This window comes from Globicephala melas, chromosome 2, assembly GCF_963455315.2.
Source record: "Globicephala melas chromosome 2, mGloMel1.2, whole genome shotgun sequence".
Lineage (NCBI taxonomy): Eukaryota > Metazoa > Chordata > Mammalia > Artiodactyla > Delphinidae > Globicephala > Globicephala melas.
The window spans coordinates 58987045-59006145 of NC_083315.2; the positions used below are offsets into that span (position 1 = coordinate 58987045).

Consider the following 19101-nt stretch of genomic DNA (forward strand, 5'->3'; position numbering starts at 1 on the left):
AACTGGTCTTGCTTCCAGTTTTGCCCTTCTCTAATCCAGCATTCACCTCACTGCCTAGAACACAAATATGATTCTATCACAGCATAATTTTCCCCCCCACTAAATCCTCACAGCCTTCAGGACAAAGTTAAAGCTCCTTAGTTTGGTTCATAAGGCATTCAGTGATTTGGCTTCTTATCAGTTCATCAGCTCCTGTTCTAAAACTCTACTGTCCACTTGTGCCTACTGAGTACTTGAACATGGCTAGACACAACTGAGATGTGGTATTAGTATAAAATACATACCAGATTCTGAAGACTTCGTATGAAAAAGAGAATGTCAAATATCTCAATAATGCTTTTTTATAGTGATTACAGATTGAAATAAAATTTTAGATATATCAGCTTAAATAAAATATATTACTAAAATTAATTTCACCTTTTCCTTTTTTAACATGGTTAATAGAAAGTTTTAAAATACCTATGTGAATTACATTTGTGACTTGTATTATTATATTTTTACAGAACAGCACTGGTCTAGAATGTCCTTTCCCTTTTTCTGAACCTAGTTAACTGCTATCTATTTTTGAAGATTAGCTCAGGTAACCCACTAAGATGCATTTTGGGACATGCCCCTCCCAAGACCCCAAGTCTTAGTCAACTACCCCTCCTGCTCTGTGCTTCCATCCAAAGGAATCTGCTTACACCTGTTATATATCACTCCACATTATAATTATTGGTTATCAGCTATCTTCTCCTCCTAAACTATATGCTCCTTGCAAAAAGGCATATCATTGTACATATACTCAGGGCTTACCACCATGTTTACCACTTAAAAGGCACTCAAAATATTTGCTGAACAAATGTGAACTATCTATTCCTGGCCTGAAAGTTACTAGAATTTCTCCAAGGAAAACAAACCAGCAAAGAAGGAGTCTAGACTTTCCCAAGAGCTCCAGTAATGAAAGGATCAGAACGAAGGTAGGGAGTAGGAATTAAAGTAAAGAGAAGAGCAATAAGAAAATAAGGCTCATCACACACAACTACCTCTTAACAGTGAAAACAGGAATTTGCAGCAGTGAAATGGAGCCTTGAACTCAACTTGGCATGCCAGGGGCCACAGTTTGGTTCCTAAATTACTCAAATAACCCATCCAACAAAAGAGTATGATTTGGCAGGTTTCAACACAAGCAGCTAGAGCCCAGCACCTGTTCCACTTAAACAGAGCATCATTACAGTTAAAAACAACAACAAATCTCTCTTATGAAGCAAACACTAATCTCATGGTGCTTCACCACGGAACAATTTAGAAGAGTTATTATGTGCCAAAGCATGAATTTATGGATGATGCTTATTTGGCAAATATGGTTGGTACTGCTAGATGTTGAAAAACATGTATGCAAATAAGCAAATAAAATTTTTAAGCTCTCAGACTTAAATATTTACATTATCATAAATGTACAAAGATAAATGTTTATATGAGAACACATACAACACATTCCAGGAACACATTTTTTAATGTGATTGTCGGGAACAGTTATGAAGTGGCATTATTTCTTTATGGGCCTCAGGATAGACTCTTAAAAATGACTTCTGACAGAATGTTAATGGGGTACAAAAATTATGGAAGAAGTTTTTCTGTACTATCTCTGGGTAAAATGAATAGTCACAGTATCATAATAGTTCAAAGCAATCTTATCTTTTCCTTTCACCAAAATACTTTTCTTCCCATCCTGGAACCCAGCCAAACATAAATGTCAAACCATAAATGCGCGGGGGCGGGGAAAGGATGAAGAAGAGGACCACACATCAAAAAGGCTTAAAGAAAATAATGACATTTTTTTCCCCACATAATATAGTCATGTTAGAGTCTCCAAAAATAAAGACATGATAAAATATTTCCCCTCTTCCCCTCTGACAGTTTTGGAAAGATGTTTGTTTTTTTCACATAGTTTGTGAGTTGGTCATAGCCAAAACTCACTAGCAATGGTATGAATTCTGCTTCCATTGTTAACTGTTAATCTCTGGGTCGAGGCTACAACTCCCATCTCTGAAGTCAAGTAAATGTACCATACTTGCCATTACAGTTTACTAAACGAGTCACCGAAGAGAAGTGCCAGGCACTTCAGAAAGTAATTAGGGTAGTCAGTGGACTGAGCTATCTAGAAATGTTCTGAGATTATAGAGAAGCCATCATGAAGCAAGTGTTCAAGATTGCTCATGGAAAGTTTTACCCCTGTGGATAATTCACGGTTTTCACTTCTACACTGCAGAGAGCAATATGGGTTCTCCGACTATACACATTACCACATCATTTCGTTTATCAGGGGAAAAAAAAGAAAAGAAAAAAAGGCGTTGTGGCTGAACAAAAATCAAGAGGTAGGCCCCAAAACAGAATCCTCAAGGCAATCCCAATTCAGGTGAAAAGCTGTGGACATACATAATACAATGACCTAAATATAACCTTTCATGTAAATCTCCAAGTATTTAATTCAACGTATAATCTTACCACATTTAACAGAGGCAAAAGAAAATGTATTAGGTTTTCTATAACAAGGCCAATAAAGATGAAATCAGTTTTCCTTTAACTCGTCACTATCCCCTCAACCCCAACCTTGCAATAACTCCATTCCACAGCTCTCAAATTCCTAAACGGGGATCTTAAAAAACACAACGTATTGCAAAAAAGTTAACATTTAAAGGTGGGAGGGCTCCTCTTTCCTGTTGCTCTCAGCAGTCTTTAATGCAGTCAAAGGACGAAAAAATGAAATCAAGCTCTCAGACGTATGGTGCAGGCAACAGGGAGGGGGTAGACAAGGGGCTCAGACGGCAAGTCCTCAACGCGGGAGGTGAGAAAAGTTGCAAGAAAGGACGAGTCAAAGGGCGAAGGAGAAACAAAACTGACCCAACGAACCACTCAAAAGCCCCCCAAAACCGAGGAAACCCGCACGTTAGGGGGCTCACAAACCGTAGAGCCAAGTGAGCAGGCAAAGAGTCACCGGGTTTCACCCTGGCGCTGCTGGCCAGGCTGCGCCGGATCCTCCCGGGTTTGGAGGTGGATGTCCGTGCAGACTTAGCAGGAGCGAAAGGAGTCCTTCCTGCCCCAGCCTCACCGCGTCCGGCTCCTCCAAGATTCACTTTCCCCAGCAGCCTTCCAGCCGCGCCCGGGGTCGTCCCTCGCCGCCAGGTCCCAACTTTCCCTCCTCTGGGGGGCGCCGAGCTGCCGGGGCCGCCGCCGCCACAGCCACCGAGAGAAGGGGCGGGAGCGGGGGCGCTTGGGGGCGCGCGGCGCCAGCGGGCTCCGGGGGCGGCAGGGCGCGGGGGTGGCCGTGGCCGGAGAGCCCGCGCCGGGCCGGACGCACCGGCCGCCAAAGCCCCCGCGGCGGCGCCACCCAGACCCCACGCCGCCCCGCCCGGATTCCCCCAGGTCAGCTCCCTCACCCCGTGGCGACCCAGGTCCCACAAGCCGGCGCGAGAGGAGAAGGGAAAGGAGGCGACGTGGGCAACCTTGCCCCAGTTACCTGAGGGGCTCACACGCCGCCGCGGTGACTACCTTCGCCGGCCGTCCAGTACTCTTCCTGGTGACCGCGGCCGCCACCGCCGAGCAACTGACACTGACTAACAACAACTAACTAACTACTAGCCGCCGCCGAGTCCACCGCGCGCTCCCGGCCGCCCGTAGACCGCCCGGCCCACCAGCCTGCCCGCCTCCTCCCAGCCCGGCGCGCCGCCCCTCCGCGCGCGCACTCGCTGCCGCGCTCCTTGAGCGAACACGCGCGCGCGCGCGCGCACGAGGCCACGGCCCTCTCCCAGTCTCGCCTCAGCCCCGAGGGAGGAGTCACCATGAGGCCCCTCCTCTCGCGTTCCTACCTCCAGAGGAAGAGAACTAGAGAGCGTCTGATTGGCTGAGGGAGGCGTGGCCAAAAGAAGAGGGCGGGACGACCAGGACCTTGGGCCGGCGTGAAGGGAAATTTCAGTTCAATTACGTACCAGGGGAAAAAAGGGAACGAAGTATTGGTCCATTTGGTGCCTAAGCCCCTTAGGTCTGCCTACAGTCGAATACAGGATATGTGTCTTCAAGGATTCCAGCACATAGTAATAACCAATTTAAGTCCCAATACTTTCTGCAGGCCTTAGCGATGTAAAAAACTACATCTCCCAGAAACCTCCGCGAAAATAAGTCTCACCTTGCGTAATCACGTAGTCCTTCGCCTCCTTTGAACAAAATAATCCCTCCATTTTTCTGAAGGTATGGGGAATAATATTTCATTTTTCTCCTCACCAGAACAGCCTTAAGTGCTGCATTAGAGAAGTTACCTATGGGAAGGTGGTTAAGCGATTAGGTAAAGGGAAAGAAAAGACATCAAAATAAAGTACTGCGGAGGAATTTTTGTCAAGCTGTGAGGCGACGCAGTGAGAAGAGTGAAGGCGATTGAGAGGGGCTCAGGGAATTGTCCCCTGTGCCAGGGACTTTCTTTAGGCCCCAGGCCCCTGCCTACCCCTGTCGTCAGCAGGTCAGTAAGCAAGGCGAGCTTGGGGGTGGCCACAGTGGATGTGCCCTTCACCCCTTGAAGATCATCCCTCTTTTGCTGTTATTGGTTTGTCTCGGTTTGAGGCCGACTGAATGGGGGCGCCTCACTTCCGGTTGGGGGAGGGGAGGAAGGCCATTCTGGGGGAGGGGGGAACATAACTCACTTCCTGTGGGGGTAGGGTGATGGGTTGGGGTGTCCAACCCACTTCCTGTGCCGGCGAGGGCTTGAAAAGGTGATGCTTGGTGCCATATGGATAGACGGTATCTTAAAGCTTTGGGATTGTGCCTTACGTGAAAAGTTAGGTTATTCCACGAAGTTGTGCTAATCACCAGCCTCCAGTCAGAATTTATGTGACTTTTGGTTCCAAGTGTAAGAGGAAAATTTTCTCCCCAGCAGAATTTTCTTAATGAGTTATTCAAAGAATTCGAAACCCCTTGTTAAAACCCTTTACTCGTCTCTACAATACGACATGCTTTCTTGTGTGACTCATGAATTGCCCACCCCTTCTCCCTTACTCAAGTCCAACCTTGACTTAGTGAGGTTTAGGGGTGTTCTCTGCCTTGACATGCCACAGGAACTCTGTAGCTATTCTTAAGGAGGTCGTTTATTACGGACCTCCTTAAGGACTCAATATTTTACATAAATTTTGAAGCATTTTCACCTTATCGGAGTGAAAATATCATACTGAAATACTCAATTACTTGGTGTTATCTTAACTGATGTGATCGGGATCTTAAATCCTTAGACCTGTTGATTTTAGGCTACAGATTCTGCCCTGGGCCTGAAAACAACTTCCTCAGCTTTAAAAATTCTTATTGGTAACTTACATGTAACAACTGAAAGTTGCAGTGTAGTACATTTTCCCCCTTTGTGATTTAATTAAATTCAGCACCGATTAAAAAATGGTGTCTGCACTTTGTAGTTTTAAGGCATGGTGCAGGGATCATGAGATTCAGCTCAGATTTTAAGAAGGGGGAAAATTTGGCTCACAAAGGACTAAAGATGAATACCAGAATTTTCTGTTTTTCCTATATTCTCAATATTTTATAAGAAACTATACGTAAAGTGGTAATGAACAGTCAACAGTTTGATTTTTTGGTTTCTGTTTTCAAGTACCACAGTACTTGGTAAGTTGGGGTGGGCAGGGTACTGAAGGAATCAATCTATTTGGAGTTTACGAAATCTCAACAACTTTAGTAATTTTAGAATATCAAGTGAATTGTAGTGTCTTTCAAGAATTTTTAAAAGAATAAGGCCTGTGTATTTTTTCCTTTGGGGTTGTCACCTAATCTACTCTCAGAATTTGCAACTGTTTTAATTCTGGTTCTTTTCGAAAGCTAGTTTGTTTAGAGTTTATTAGAAAATGTGATTTAAACTAAAATATTTAAACAACTGTAACTTAAATGTTACAGTAAGGAAAAAATATATGTTTTAACTTTCTATAGACATTAAAAAAAAAAAAACCTAAGACCCTAAAATCAGTGAGTTATCTTTTAAAGAACTATAGAATTTCTGCAGAAGTTGAAAAGGCAAGACACAATTATGTCTGTGTTGTTATTAATAGAAGGTTAGGGACATGTATACTGCCTCAAGCAACTATTAATTGATTAGAAAGAAAGTGTTCATTATCTTCTATATTAGTGTAATATAGAAGAATATATGATATGATCACCCTGACAAATTAAACTATTAAACTACAGTATTAAGAATTACTGGAGTGAGTAAAGATTGTGGAACTAAATGAAATAGATAGAGAAAAGATAGTTAAAATATTGATTGAGATACAGCAGTATTGCCTGTAGGAAATTATCTTTGTAAAGCAAAGGAGTTTTTAAAATTGGTCTTTATACTATTCCAGGGAAGAAATGCAGTATAATAGAAATAAGAAAACTTGTTGCAGCTGAGAGACTTGAGCAGCTTGAAGAACTGTCTGTTCAGAAGAAAGCAATTTTTAAAGCACATATTTGAAAAAAGATGTTTTGTGATAACAGGCAGTTATTCATTAGTTCCGTCAAAGAAGAAATATTAGAAAAGCTTGTGAAAAATAGAGGGAAGTTCATGGAACCTGCTTTTATTCTCTTTAAAAGTTTCTGTAGAGAGGCTTGCTGTCTTCCAAAGGCTTTTTTTTTTCCCTTAATGTTCTTTGTTGCAGTTTTCTTTGCATGTTCTAATAGAAACATACTATCAAAATTAGAAAAGTAAAGACTTTTGTAAGTGTACTCTGTTACTTCTTTAAGTAAATGAATTTGAGGTTTTCATTTCATTCCTTGTCATCAATAATAAAGAGATTGTCCATTTTTTTCAGAATATTTAGATTAGATAACCATTTTCATTTCCAAAAAGCAGTCATTGGATATACGGCTCACAGCTCACAGCAGTTTGAAATATTAAAACAGTAGGTCAAAATTCTGGATTCCATCTCACTGAAATTTGATTACCCAGGAAGTACTAGATGCTATCTATAATGCAAAAGGGTCTTTTCATTCTTTTGTCTACCTTCTTTTAAAAAATCATGCTGTTGTTTTACAACTACTGCTTTTTTGTATGTTTGTTGTTTTGGAGTTGCTTGTTTTTGCCATGGGGTTGAGTGTTAAAGAGAATATGCTAACAACATGAATGGTTTTTAAACCTACTGTTCTGCTGTCTTTATTTCAGGGCCTTCAAGAGTATTCAAACGAGAATACCCCTTATGTGACTTTTCATTATTTCAAGAAAAGTTTATTGAGTGCTTACTGTATACTAGTCTCTGTTTTAGGGACTTGGGATACATCAGTGAATACAGACAAATATCCGTGTTCTCTTGGAGTTTACTCTCTAGTTTCCAAATCAAAGCTGGAATTTTGCTCCCTGGATATTCCTAAATAAGCTCTATAGTGTGATCATTGTTCAAACTGATCAAGAAACAGCCCTAAGCTTGATCTCTCTTGGTCTTGATCTCTAAGCCATTCTAAACCCAGTTTTGAATATTTCAGTCTAATTTTTCTCCAGACCTTTAAAGCCCATCTGTTAAATATTCAGCCCTTTTCTTTGATGCATGCATCATGACCCTACCATTCTAGCCTCCTTTGTTCACAAATAAAAGTGAACAATGGGGAAAATATGGGATCAGACAGGCGTGGGTTCAAAAGTGATGTCTACATTTTACTAGCTGAGCTTCTTATTAGCTTGGTAACCTCTAACAATTTACTTGACCTCTCTGAGCCTCACTTGCCATAAACTTAAATGAGGTTATTTGGTGGATCAGGTATATTATATGTAAATCACCTGGCACAATTCCTGGTGTTAGCAGCTTAATGAATGCTATTATTTTTCCCCCAGTTTGCTTCTGTTATTCTAGCTATGGGGATTTGCCTACATGTCTGTTTTAAGCCTTACATATTCCCGGAAGTATCGGGATGCAGTGCTAGAATTATTCAAATTCATCCTTCCCCAGTCTCAGTGAGCTAAGCATGCTCACTTAGCTGTCAAGAGTTCATTTTTTGTTCCTTGTGGAAGGAGAAATCACTAATTTCCATGATTACTTTAGATAATAAGCATAATAGAAAAGTTTCAAGAAAAGGTTAAGGAATCACTAAAGTAATTTGAATTGTTAACGGAAGACTTTTTGAATCATTCTTCTAAACCTATTTAAATACTAAACCTAATATTCAAGTCTCTTCTGTCATTACCCATCTACACATTCCTAACTAGATTGGTCTCTGAAAAAAAAATTCTATACAGTATCCAGCCTTTTCTATCTTTGTTCATGCTATTCTCTGTGTGGAACACTTTCTCTTTTCCTGGGAATCCTTATCTATCAGAATGCCACCTTCTTTGTGGCCCTTTCTCAAGTACCACCTTCAGCTTCAAGGAGTATTGTCTGATGTCTGTCCTCTTCTCTGTCCATTCTCCCAACCATATGTGTGTCTGTTGACACTCCAGAGCATTTTGTACTTTTCTTATGGCATTTAATATACAGTGCTACTGCTGTTGTTGTATGTTTCTGTTGTTACTGTACTGTCATGTAGAGTTTATGAACTGTCATAAAAGTCTGCAGACTATAACATATTCCTATCTGTGTCTGCTGTCAAACCTAGCACAATACCATTCACATCATAAGTATTCAGTAAATATTTGTGGAGTTGAATTGGCAGTTGGGGTAGATGAAACTGATGAATAACGTTTGTCCACTATAGCCAGTAGTAAACACGGTGACCTATGTACAGTAGACACTCAAAGATCTGCTGAATGAAAGAGTAAGTAATTCTCCCATTTGTGAGCATAGGGTATCAATATATTGAGCATACATTAAACACCTACTATATGATGAGATCTATGAGAACTGATCCCTGCCCTCAATTTAATTGGAAACAACTAAGTGGTAATTAATATATACAGATTCTGAAGACTGAAGGTGTTTGAGTGAAGGTGGGGTAGGGAGTCAGTGTAGAGTTGTTTGCATTTTGAGAGATATCCCAGGCTGTCTGAACTCAGAAACAGAATAGAGTTAGGTATCAAGAGATACTTAACTTGCAGTTCCACTCCTAGTTACATACCCAAAAGAATTAGAAATGTGTTCACACAAAAACTTTTCCCCAAATGTTCCTAGCAGCATTATTCATAAGAGCCAAAAAATGGAAACAGACCAAATTGTGCATGAATGAATAAACAAAATGTAGTATAGTCATACGGTGGAAAATATTCATCAATAAAAAGGAATACAGTATTGATACATGCTATAAAATGGATGAATCTTGAAAATATTACACTAAAGTGAAAGAAGCCAGACACAAAAGGCCACATACTGTATGATTCCATTTATATGCAATGTCTAGAATAGGAAAATCCATAGAGACAGAAAGTATATTAGTGTGCCAGGGAGTGGAGGGCAAGAATGGGGAGTGACTGCTAATGTGTATGGGATTTCTTTGAGGGGATGATGAAAATGTCCTGGAATTAGATAGTGGTGATGAGTCCACAACCTTGATACTAAAATACCTTGTATACCAATATACTAAAAACCACTAATTGTACACTGAAGGGGTGAATTTTATGGTATGTGAATTATACCGTTAAAAAAGAGAGGGGGAGATACATAAACTTGAAGAATTTGGATTTTGGATGGAGCTAGAAGGAAAGCAGGAGGTGATAATTCTTTCTCAGATCCTAGAGGGAAATGTAAGTGTCTAGGTACAGGACTAAAGGTATGTTGAGGTTCAGTTGAGGATGGATGTGAAGGTTTCTGCTATTTGTGTCTTATGAAGCAGGCAGTGAGGTGAATGATTAGAGTAGAAGGGTGTTGACAAAGAAGAACGACATTTTAGGAACTTGAAGGAAGCTTCAGATTTCTTTTTGATTGGGTCAAGGATGTGGTATGTGGTCAACTTAGTTTCAGTGTGAAGGTCAACTAAGTTCAGATGGTGAAAGTATCATAAGGGAGTCTGATAGCAATCACCAGTGAAGTTACTGGAGAAGATGGGAGAACAGAGGCTAGACACAAATATTATAGTTTGATTCTTAATCTATCCCCATATAATGAAAATAGTTAGATCATAATGGGAAGGAACCAAGGGCAGTGATTTGGAGAAGTCAGTACGCGTGAAGGTATTCATTTGAAGAAGTACTTGAGTACCTTTTATGTGCCAGGCACTATTAAATAAAATCATAGTTACTTTCCTTATTGAATTATTTTCTTAGAATAAAGTCTTATGAGTGGGATTATTCATTCTAAGAGTGGGCATTTTATAGTTCTTGATACAATAGCTATATTATTTCTCTAAAAGGTTGTGCTAACTTCTGATGCCACCAGCAACATACAGCTGTGTTGTTTTAACCACAATTTCACCAGCAAAAATTTTTGGCTAATTGGATAGGCATAAAATTATTCTTCTCTTTGGTTATTGCTTGTAATATGGTTAAGTGTTTCTGTACCATGGAATTGGCATCTGTTGGAGCATGAAGGTATTCAAAGCCTTTATATTTGCTACCTCATCTGGAATAGCTTCCTTAAAGGGTATGGATTTTTAAGAACCCTAGGAATCAAACCAGCCTCTAATTTGAATCAGCTCAAAAACTACTTTTATTCAGTGGTGTTCTCCTTATTTTCTAAATGATATTCACATTTAAACTACATTTAGCCATAATTCCAATTCCCATTCAACTAACTTAATTCTCATAATTTGGTGTTGTAGGTATTAACTAACTTCACTTTGCATATGAGAAGATAGAGGCTTAGAGAGGTTAGGTCATTTGCCCAAAGTCACTTAACCAGTAAGTGACAGAGACAGGATTTGAATGCAGCCGATTATCAGTCGCAAACTCCATGATCTCTCAGTATCAGTACTAAAATTTCATGGAGACTAATGGAAACTGGAAGAGAAATCTGAAATGGAACTTGGACGATCAGGCGCTTACTTACATATGAACATAGTGAAGCAGTTAGCAGAGAAAGTTTTTTTATTTTATTTTTTTATTGGGGAGGCTATGGCACATAGACAAAGAGAGGAAGGACTCTCTTTAAGCCCAAATTTTCAAGGCCCTTTCTGTTTCTCCCTGATGAACAGGTACGTACTACTCCAAAATCTATGATAGGGGCAAAGTGGGAGGAAGGTAGTAGTAGGAAAGCAACTGCCTTTAAATATATACATTGACAGTCATCTGATGGTAGAAGGAACAGACGAAATGGCCCTCAGAGAGGCCCACAAAGTATTCAGTAACTTTTTTTTTTTCAGTAACTTTTAAAATAACAAGTCTAACATGATAACAAGGTTAATGAGATATTTAAAGCACAGTACATATTAGTGAAGGAAGAGAGATTCTTTCATTTTTATTCAATATAGTATGCTCACTAGACAAATTTTAGATCAGGAATATAAAACAAGAGATGCCATGTTCTAATGCTGGCTTTTAGTCAGATAAAATACCCCAATATATAGATAAGACAATTAAGGCTCAAAATTACACACCAAATAAAGTCACACAGTGGGCCCTAGAACATAGGCCTCCTGCTTCCGAGTACATTTTGCTAAATTGAGCTAAGTGAAAACAACAATCTATGTGGTGGTTTTGTAATTTGTATTATAATTTTTTATAATTTAATGTTATTCTTAAAAGAGATCATTTCTCTGTGTGTTTTAAAACAACAATAATAAAGATCCACACACCAGATTACTAAATGTTTGGTGATAGGTTAGAATAAGAAGTGATACTGAAGATCAGGTTGAACCCTAATATATCAGATAGTCCATCTGTAAATTACACCTAAATAGTATTTATCTGTATCCCAGATTGCATTGAGGTGGGGTGGAAGACACAGATCTTTTGAAAACTATCATAGAAACATTACTCTTGAAAGATTTTGATGTGTACATATGTGTATTTGTATTTAAGCATTTGGAATTTTCAACAAAGCCCAGCCCTTTTCTTCCATCCCTACTCCTTTAAGTGAAACTAATACCCCTTGCTTCACAAGAAATATCAATAGTATCCAGATACTCCACTTTTTTCTTTCATAGCCTCAAAATTTATATCTCCCTTCTCTTTCCATCGCCACACTTCCTTCATTCCTATACTTCATAGCTTTAATTAATGTTCTCTTGACACAAACCTTTCATTTTTATTGCCAGTGATTCCACAATTACTACAACTCTTTGAGAAAACAACATAGCTGTTGTGTCAGCAATAATAAAATGCTCATATCTTGAGCCAGTATTCCACTGATACGATTTTATTCTGAGAAAATGCTTCAAGTAAGGAAAATAGTGAAAGGGACAAAATGTTAATGGCACTGATATCTATTATGTTTTAAAAAATGGAAACCTTCTAGATATCCAACAATAGAATAATGGTTAAGCAAATTATTACCTATTCATTCAGTAGGCTATTAGACATTCATTTTTCACAATAGCTTCTTTTAAAATATATTGAAAGATGTTGTAAGTATCTTTATGCCAAAATGAAAAAGGAGAAAAATAAATCAATGAAAAAAGTAGAAAAACTGATCTGATTAGTATATTTCTGAAGCATTTGTATTTTCTGTATCATAATAATTGACATTTATTGAGCACACACCAGTGTCAGGCACAATACTAAAGCAATATTATAGAAGCAATATTGAGTAGTTAGTAAGAAAAATGCTCTTAAGTCAAGTCCTAGCTCCATCACTTACTAGTATATGATCTTGAAAAGGAAATGGGAGATAGTAACTATATCTACATTAAGTTATTAAATCCATTTAAAGTGTCTGGTATGTAGTAAGCCCTCATTAAAGTGTTTTTGTTACTAGACATTTTACAGACATTTAATCTTCACATCCTCACAACACTTATGAGATGGTGTTAGTTTCATTTACATAAGAGAAAATTGAAACTCAGAATGTTTAAATAGTTTGGTCAAATAACTTGCCAAAGTCACACAGCTAATAAGCAGTAGAGTTTTGATTGAGAACCCAAGCTATGACTTCCATTCCTGGCTCTGAGGGACTAGGTTGTTGCAGACTAATCCTTTTGCCGAGAACAACATGAAAGGGTGGATTTAAAAAAAGAAAAGAGAGGGCTTCCCTGGTGGCGCAGTGGTTGAGAGTCCGCCTGCCGATGCAGGGGACATGGGTTCGTGCCCCGGTCTGGGAAGATCCCACATGCCGCGGAGCTAGGCCCGTGAGCCATGGCCGCTGAGCCTGCGCGTCCGGAGCCTGTGCTCCACAACGGGAGAGGCCACAACAGTGAGAGGCCCGTGTACCGCAAAAAAAAAAAAAAAAACAGGCAAAGCATCAGAGACCTACTGAGGCAGCCAGGACTTAAACCAAAATTATGCAGCCAAGGGAACTTCAAAAAAGCATGCTGATGTTCTAAGCTTCTCTTTTCCCCTTGAAGAATTTGCTGAATACATGGTGCAGAACAAGAATCTATGAAATTTAGCAGAGGATTTCTGCTAGAGGTAGAGAGCCAGTAGTCTCATGGGGCTTAGTACATAAAAATTGGAGTTTAGGTGTCCCCAGGTGGCCTGGACTGAGGGGCCAAGACCCTAGTAGGGAAGGGAAGCACCAAGAAATGATTTTGCTGCAGAGTCAGAGGCTAAGCAGAGCAGAAGCTAAGCAAGCTAAGCAGAAAATCCCTATAAAGCAGAGTGAATTTCTGTCCATCTCATGATGTTGACAAGCAAACATTAAAATTCAGGTCCCTCCAAGGAAGAAAGGACCTATAACCACCCCGGACTCTCAATTAGCATTCCCTAGAGGACTATACCCTCTATACACAATAGACTTGAATACAAGAATAACTAGAAATAAGGAAGAATATTTCATAATTGTAAAAGGGTCATTCTACCAGGGAAAATGTGAGAACTATAAATTTGTATATATCTAATTCCAGTAATATGGCTTCAAAAAAATATTTTTTCAAGTTCACATGGGACATTTAACAAAGTAGATCTTATGATAGACCATAAAGCAAGTCTCAACAAATTTCGTCTAGGATATGTTATCTGACTACAGTTCAATTAAGTAAGAAATGGATTATAAAATAGTAGCTAGCAAACTCCCCCCAAAATACGTTTTGAATGACCCATTTGGTCAAAAAAGAAATCACAATTAAGACACATTTGCAACAGAATAGTAATGAAAATACAGTATATCAAAATATATGTGAATCAGCTAAAGCTATACTTGATGGGAAATTTATAACCTTAAATGCCTATACTGGAAGAGAAAAAAGTCCAAAACTAGTGATTTAAATATCATTCTCAAGAAATTAGGAAAAGAACTGCAAATTAAACCCAAAGTAAGTAGAAGAAAGGGAATTATAAAAAGTAGAAATTAATTAAATAGAAAACAAGTGCACAATAGGAAATATCTAGAGCCAAGAGTTCACTCTCTGAAAAGATCAGTAAAATATGTAGACCTCTAGCAATACTGATCAAGAAAAGAACATATTCAATATTAAACTCTTGATCTTTTCCCTAATTCTACATCTCCAGTCTTATTTCTATAAATCGAATCTTCATAAATATCTACTAATACCTCAATTAGAAGTCTTGGGATTGAGACACGGAACTGGGAAAAGAGAGGCAGAGGAGGCTGAGGCCGACCCGGGCGCCGAGACCAAGCAACAGACCGGCGGGGCTGGGCCATGCAGACCCGGCCCAGTGAGTCCCCCCCGCCCCGCGACCTGAGCAAGGTCCCCAAGAGCCTGCCTCAGACTGGCCTGGGAGCCAGAGGCACCAGAGCAGATCCCGAATCAGGCTTTCCTCGGCTTCCTATGAGGGCTGGCCCTTTGGAAGGTGCCGCCTTCAGCAGCAGGACCAGGCAGGCCACCATGACCGAGAACTCCACATCCACCCCTGCGACCAAGCCCAAGTGGGCCAAGGCCTCCAAGAAGTCCACAGACCACCCCAAGTATTCAGACATGATCGTGGCTGCCATCCAGGCAGAGAACTGTGCTGGCTCTTCATGCCAGTCCATCCAGAAGTACAAGAGCCACTACAAGGTGGGTGAGAATGCCAACTCCCAGATCAAATTGTCCATCAAGCACTTGGTCACCACTGGGGTCCTCAAGCAGACCAAAAGGTGAGTGCCTCAGGGTCTTTCCGGCTGCCGAAGAGCAACGAGCCCAAGAGGTCAGTGGCCTTCAAGAAGACAAAGAAGGAAGTCAAGAAGGTGACCACGCCAAAGAAGGCCGCCAAGCCCATGAAGCCTGCCTCCAAAGCCCCAAGCAAGAAGCCCAAAGCTACCCCAGTCAAGAAGGCCAAGAAGAAGCCGGCTGCCACGCCCAAGAAAACCAAAAAACCCAAGACTGTCAAAGCCAAGCCAGTCAAGGCATCCAAGCCTAAGAAGGCCAAACCAGTGAAGCCCAAAGCCAAGTCCAGTGCCAGGAGGGCCGGCAAGAAGTGACAATGAGGCTTTCCTTGTGGACACTCCTGCCTGTCTCCTATTTTCTGTAAATACTTTTCTCCTTTCTTCTCTCTTGATCCTCATCTGCAACCCTTTGCCCCTTTCCCTTCTGACTTTATAAACAGACAGAATTTGTATTCCTCAGAAATTAGGGAATAATTCATTTTTCCTTAACCAATTATGCAAGGACAGCAACAACAAATCTGGTCTCTGTAATGATGAGAATGTACTTATATTTTGTTTTGTTAATTTGTTACTAATCTGCTTATGGGTTTGGGAATTTGTGTGGGTTTGTGTGTTTTGTTTAGTTACATGGTTGGTTCACTCTGAAGGTAAAAGTTGGGGTCAGGGGGACGGGGAGAATGGGCAAGGCAGCTTCATGTGGCTAGATGACAGGGAGCCCAGGAATTGGACTGTTTGTAGGAGTACCTATGAGGCCATCGAGTTTTCTTTAAGCTGAGCACTGCTTGTGAGAGTTTCAGAACCTTGACCCTGAGGAGAGGGGCGGCAGCAGCTGGACGGCAAAGGAGGGAGGTGGAAAAAAGCCCTCTCTAGGCTGACTTCCACCTCCCAGTGGTGAGCAGTGGGGCGTCCAAATCCAGTTTCCTTCTCACTTCTGTTAGTCTGCCCCAGTGGCCTCCCTATTGTCCTAGGGACGTGGAGGAGGTTGAAGTGACAGCTGGTCCGAGAAACTGTGGCTTCTCTCAGTCAGCTGGAAACTAGCCACTGGTGGAGGGGGGTGGTCTCTGGCTTCCAAAAGTCTCCTGTTAGACATGAGTAGAAACTTTGGGGGAAGGGTGGAGAGTCAGTCAGCCAAGTGCCTCAGTGTGCCCTGTTGAAACTTGGGTTTTTCCACACAATTGGATTGTATCCTAGGAGGACCTTTTTCCTTTACCCCTGATTTTTTGTTCCTCCTGTACAAGAGGTGGGCTTTGCTTAGCAGTCTGGTGGCGCTCCAGCCCTGCCACCCACCACTTAAAAACCTCCCAACCTCTACTTCTGAATCTAAGTAGTTGTAGATGGGGGAGAAGGGGAGGGCGGGGAGTGGACAGTAAGACATACTGCAGTCGACTTTGAATTGCTAAGTAGTTTTACAGAGCTAGGTCTGTGTGTATGTGTGTGTATATGTATATATACACATCTAGGGCTAGTACTTAAGTTTCACACCTGGGAGCTGGGAGAAAAAACCTGTACAGTCGTCTCTCCCTTTTCTTTTTAGTAAAATAGAAAAATGCACAATTGTGCATCTCCCTCCCCCCCCTTTTATTTGTAAACAAGTTATTTGTGCCTGGAAGAATCTGCTGTCTTTGTAATTTTCAAACTTTAAAATAAAATTGAAAAAACAAGGGAAAAAAAAGTCTTGGGATTATTCTTGAGACCTCTCACTACTACACATACACACACATACACCATTCAGACCACTACAAAATTTTATTGATTCTACCTCTTAAATATATTGAATCCACCCTATATACTATATCTTCATTGCTATACCCTATTCTAAGCCACCATCACGCTGTGGTGAACTGTTGCAGTAGCTTCCCAACGGTAGCTTCCTGGATTCGTTCTTACTACCCATCAATCCATTCTTTACATAGAAGTAAGAATGATCCTTTAAAAAGCATAAATATCATATCATGCCGCTCTTAAGAATTCTTGAAAGGTTTGCTCTTATGCTTTGGTGAAAACTCAGATGTTTAAGATAACCCCATGTCTCCGCAGGGTATAGTCCCTGCTGCTGTCTCCTGACCACTTTACTCCAGCCCACTCTAGCCTTCTTTCACTTTTTCCAAAGCGCCAAGTTCTTACTCAAGTCCTAGTTCTTCAGCATGGAATGTACTTAACATTCAACTCTCACTTTACTTCTTCAGAGAGGTCCCCTGTTTAAGTGACATCTCCTACTGTTTTTCTTTAGTGTTCTGTTCTTTTCCTTCATGGCAGTTTTCACAACTTAAAATTGTATTTATTGGTATGTTTGCTTAATCTTTCACCTCAAACCATAATTTTCCTGAAAGCAGAGACTGTTCACTGTTGTAGTCCTGGTGTCTTAACTAAGTGCCTGGTACATATTACGTGTTTGGTAAATATATGATGAATGAGAAAAGATAGCATGTCACCTTAGGTAAACTGTATAGGTCAGGAACCGTTTCATAGGTGTGCCCTGTACCCTGGGAGCATGGAGGGATTGTTTCTTCTGGTTTAATCCTTTATTTCTTCAAAATAACTCTGAGAAAGGCACCATGTAATCATTGTAATGCCTGGAGACAGTTTCTGATGATTAGCCTGTCTTCTCAGTGATGTATATTTTATGTGCTAAGCTAAACTGGCAGTTGTGGGCAGATTTTATTTAAGCCCCCGCAAAGGAATATACCTGCCCGCATTTCTTAGATTGGAGCTCTTGGAAACTAGAGGCAGAGTGTTCTTAGTGGCAGTCCTGGCTAAACAACTTATCTTCTTTTCTAGAACTACTTTTTTTTTTTTTAAAACATTAGAGCCCTACAAAGGAAATTGTGGTCTAATTACATTTGCTTACTACTGAGATTGACAGTATTGTTTGTGTAAAGGTTGTTAGCTGTTTTTTAGTCATATAAATATGCCATAATGTTACCAAAGTACATGACTTGCCTTTTAATCACAAGGCAAAAATGACCACATTTCACAATACTAATGTCTTCATATGTTTTATAAGATATACAGAGCTATTATGACTTGATATTACAAAGTATTCTACATTTTCTTAGAGAGCTTGTGTTTTCTTTCTTCATCTTAGACCTAATTTTTAATTAAATTTTTAATTGTTTTTAAGCTAATTTCAGTAAAATGAGATGCTTAATTGTATGTTTGGTATAAAATTATAAGTTCAACAATTTGAGACAGCTTTCAGGCCACTAGGATTTCTTGAAACTCATGAAAAAAATGTTTACTACCAATTTTAGACGTAAATTTCATTTCAAAAGAAAATGTTTTATATACCTGAAACTAACTCAATACTAAATCAACTATACTTCAATTTTTTTAGAAAAGAAAATGTTTTAGGGACTTATATTTCTTAATGTATAGTTAATGAGGTATTCTTATTTATTTCTAAAGTCTAGGTACCATACTTAGAATTCTCCCATAAACTGAAAAAAGCATGCTGAATATTTCTTATGCATATTATCAGGTTCAGGGCCATGATGGGAAAGGGAAATGAAACAAAAAGGGTGAGAATTCTCAATGACTGGTTTCTCACATCATCATATCATTATTATTGCTATTATTAATTCTGCCTTTAACAAAATTGTTAATTCTTAGTGAAATAATTTTTAAAGCTTCATCTACTTATTGATATCTGTGGATTTACCAGACATTCATAGCTATTCTCAGGTCAATGAAATTGGGAGTTTATAAATCATAAGAATTTGTAAATGTCTGCCGTCAGGTATGACTAAGTAAGTTTCTGAATTTCATAATCCTCTGGTTGCTACTGCGGGTTCTTTCTTGAGTTTTTGAAATGTAAATCACTGACTCTAGAGCTAGTGAAAGAATATGAGGAATATTGAAATTCTTCCTATAGTACTATAGCAATGTACAAATATGGTGCATTATGGTTATAGAAGGGGTGAGGAGACTTAAGTACTGGAAACTCTGCCATTATGTGCAAAGTCTTCTCAAGCGAATTGCCAATTTAGAGACTATATTAAATAAATGTAATGGAGTGGTTTTTATGTTTATTTCTAGAAAGGGG

The 19101-nt window shown here is 39.8% G+C and overlaps 2 protein-coding genes and 1 pseudogene across 11 annotated transcripts in view; 2 read left to right on the forward strand and 1 right to left on the reverse strand.

Moving 5' to 3' along the window:
• PEAK1 (pseudopodium enriched atypical kinase 1) overlaps positions 1–3681 on the reverse strand; it is a 295845-nt gene extending 292164 nt beyond the window's left edge. For 6 of the 9 annotated variants that reach the window (XR_009562926.2, XM_030874905.3, XM_060293967.2 and 3 more), the window contains exon 1: positions 3500–3681. The gene's annotated coding sequence lies outside the window, so the exon portion shown is untranslated. Of the gene's footprint in view, positions 1–2946; positions 3077–3499 lie in introns of those variants that run through there. The other 3 variants (XM_060293970.2, XM_030874898.3, XM_060293968.2) reach the window with 2 other exon arrangements.
• Positions 3682–4195: 514 nt separating this feature from the next.
• HMG20A (high mobility group 20A) overlaps positions 4196–19101 on the forward strand; it is a 68213-nt gene continuing 53307 nt past the window's right edge. For both annotated transcript variants that reach the window (XM_030874910.2, XM_030874909.2), the window contains exon 1: positions 4196–4492. The gene's annotated coding sequence lies outside the window, so the exon portion shown is untranslated. The remainder of the gene's footprint in view (positions 4493–19101) is intronic.
• LOC115862767 (histone H1.0-like) lies at positions 14751–15633 on the forward strand (annotated as a pseudogene).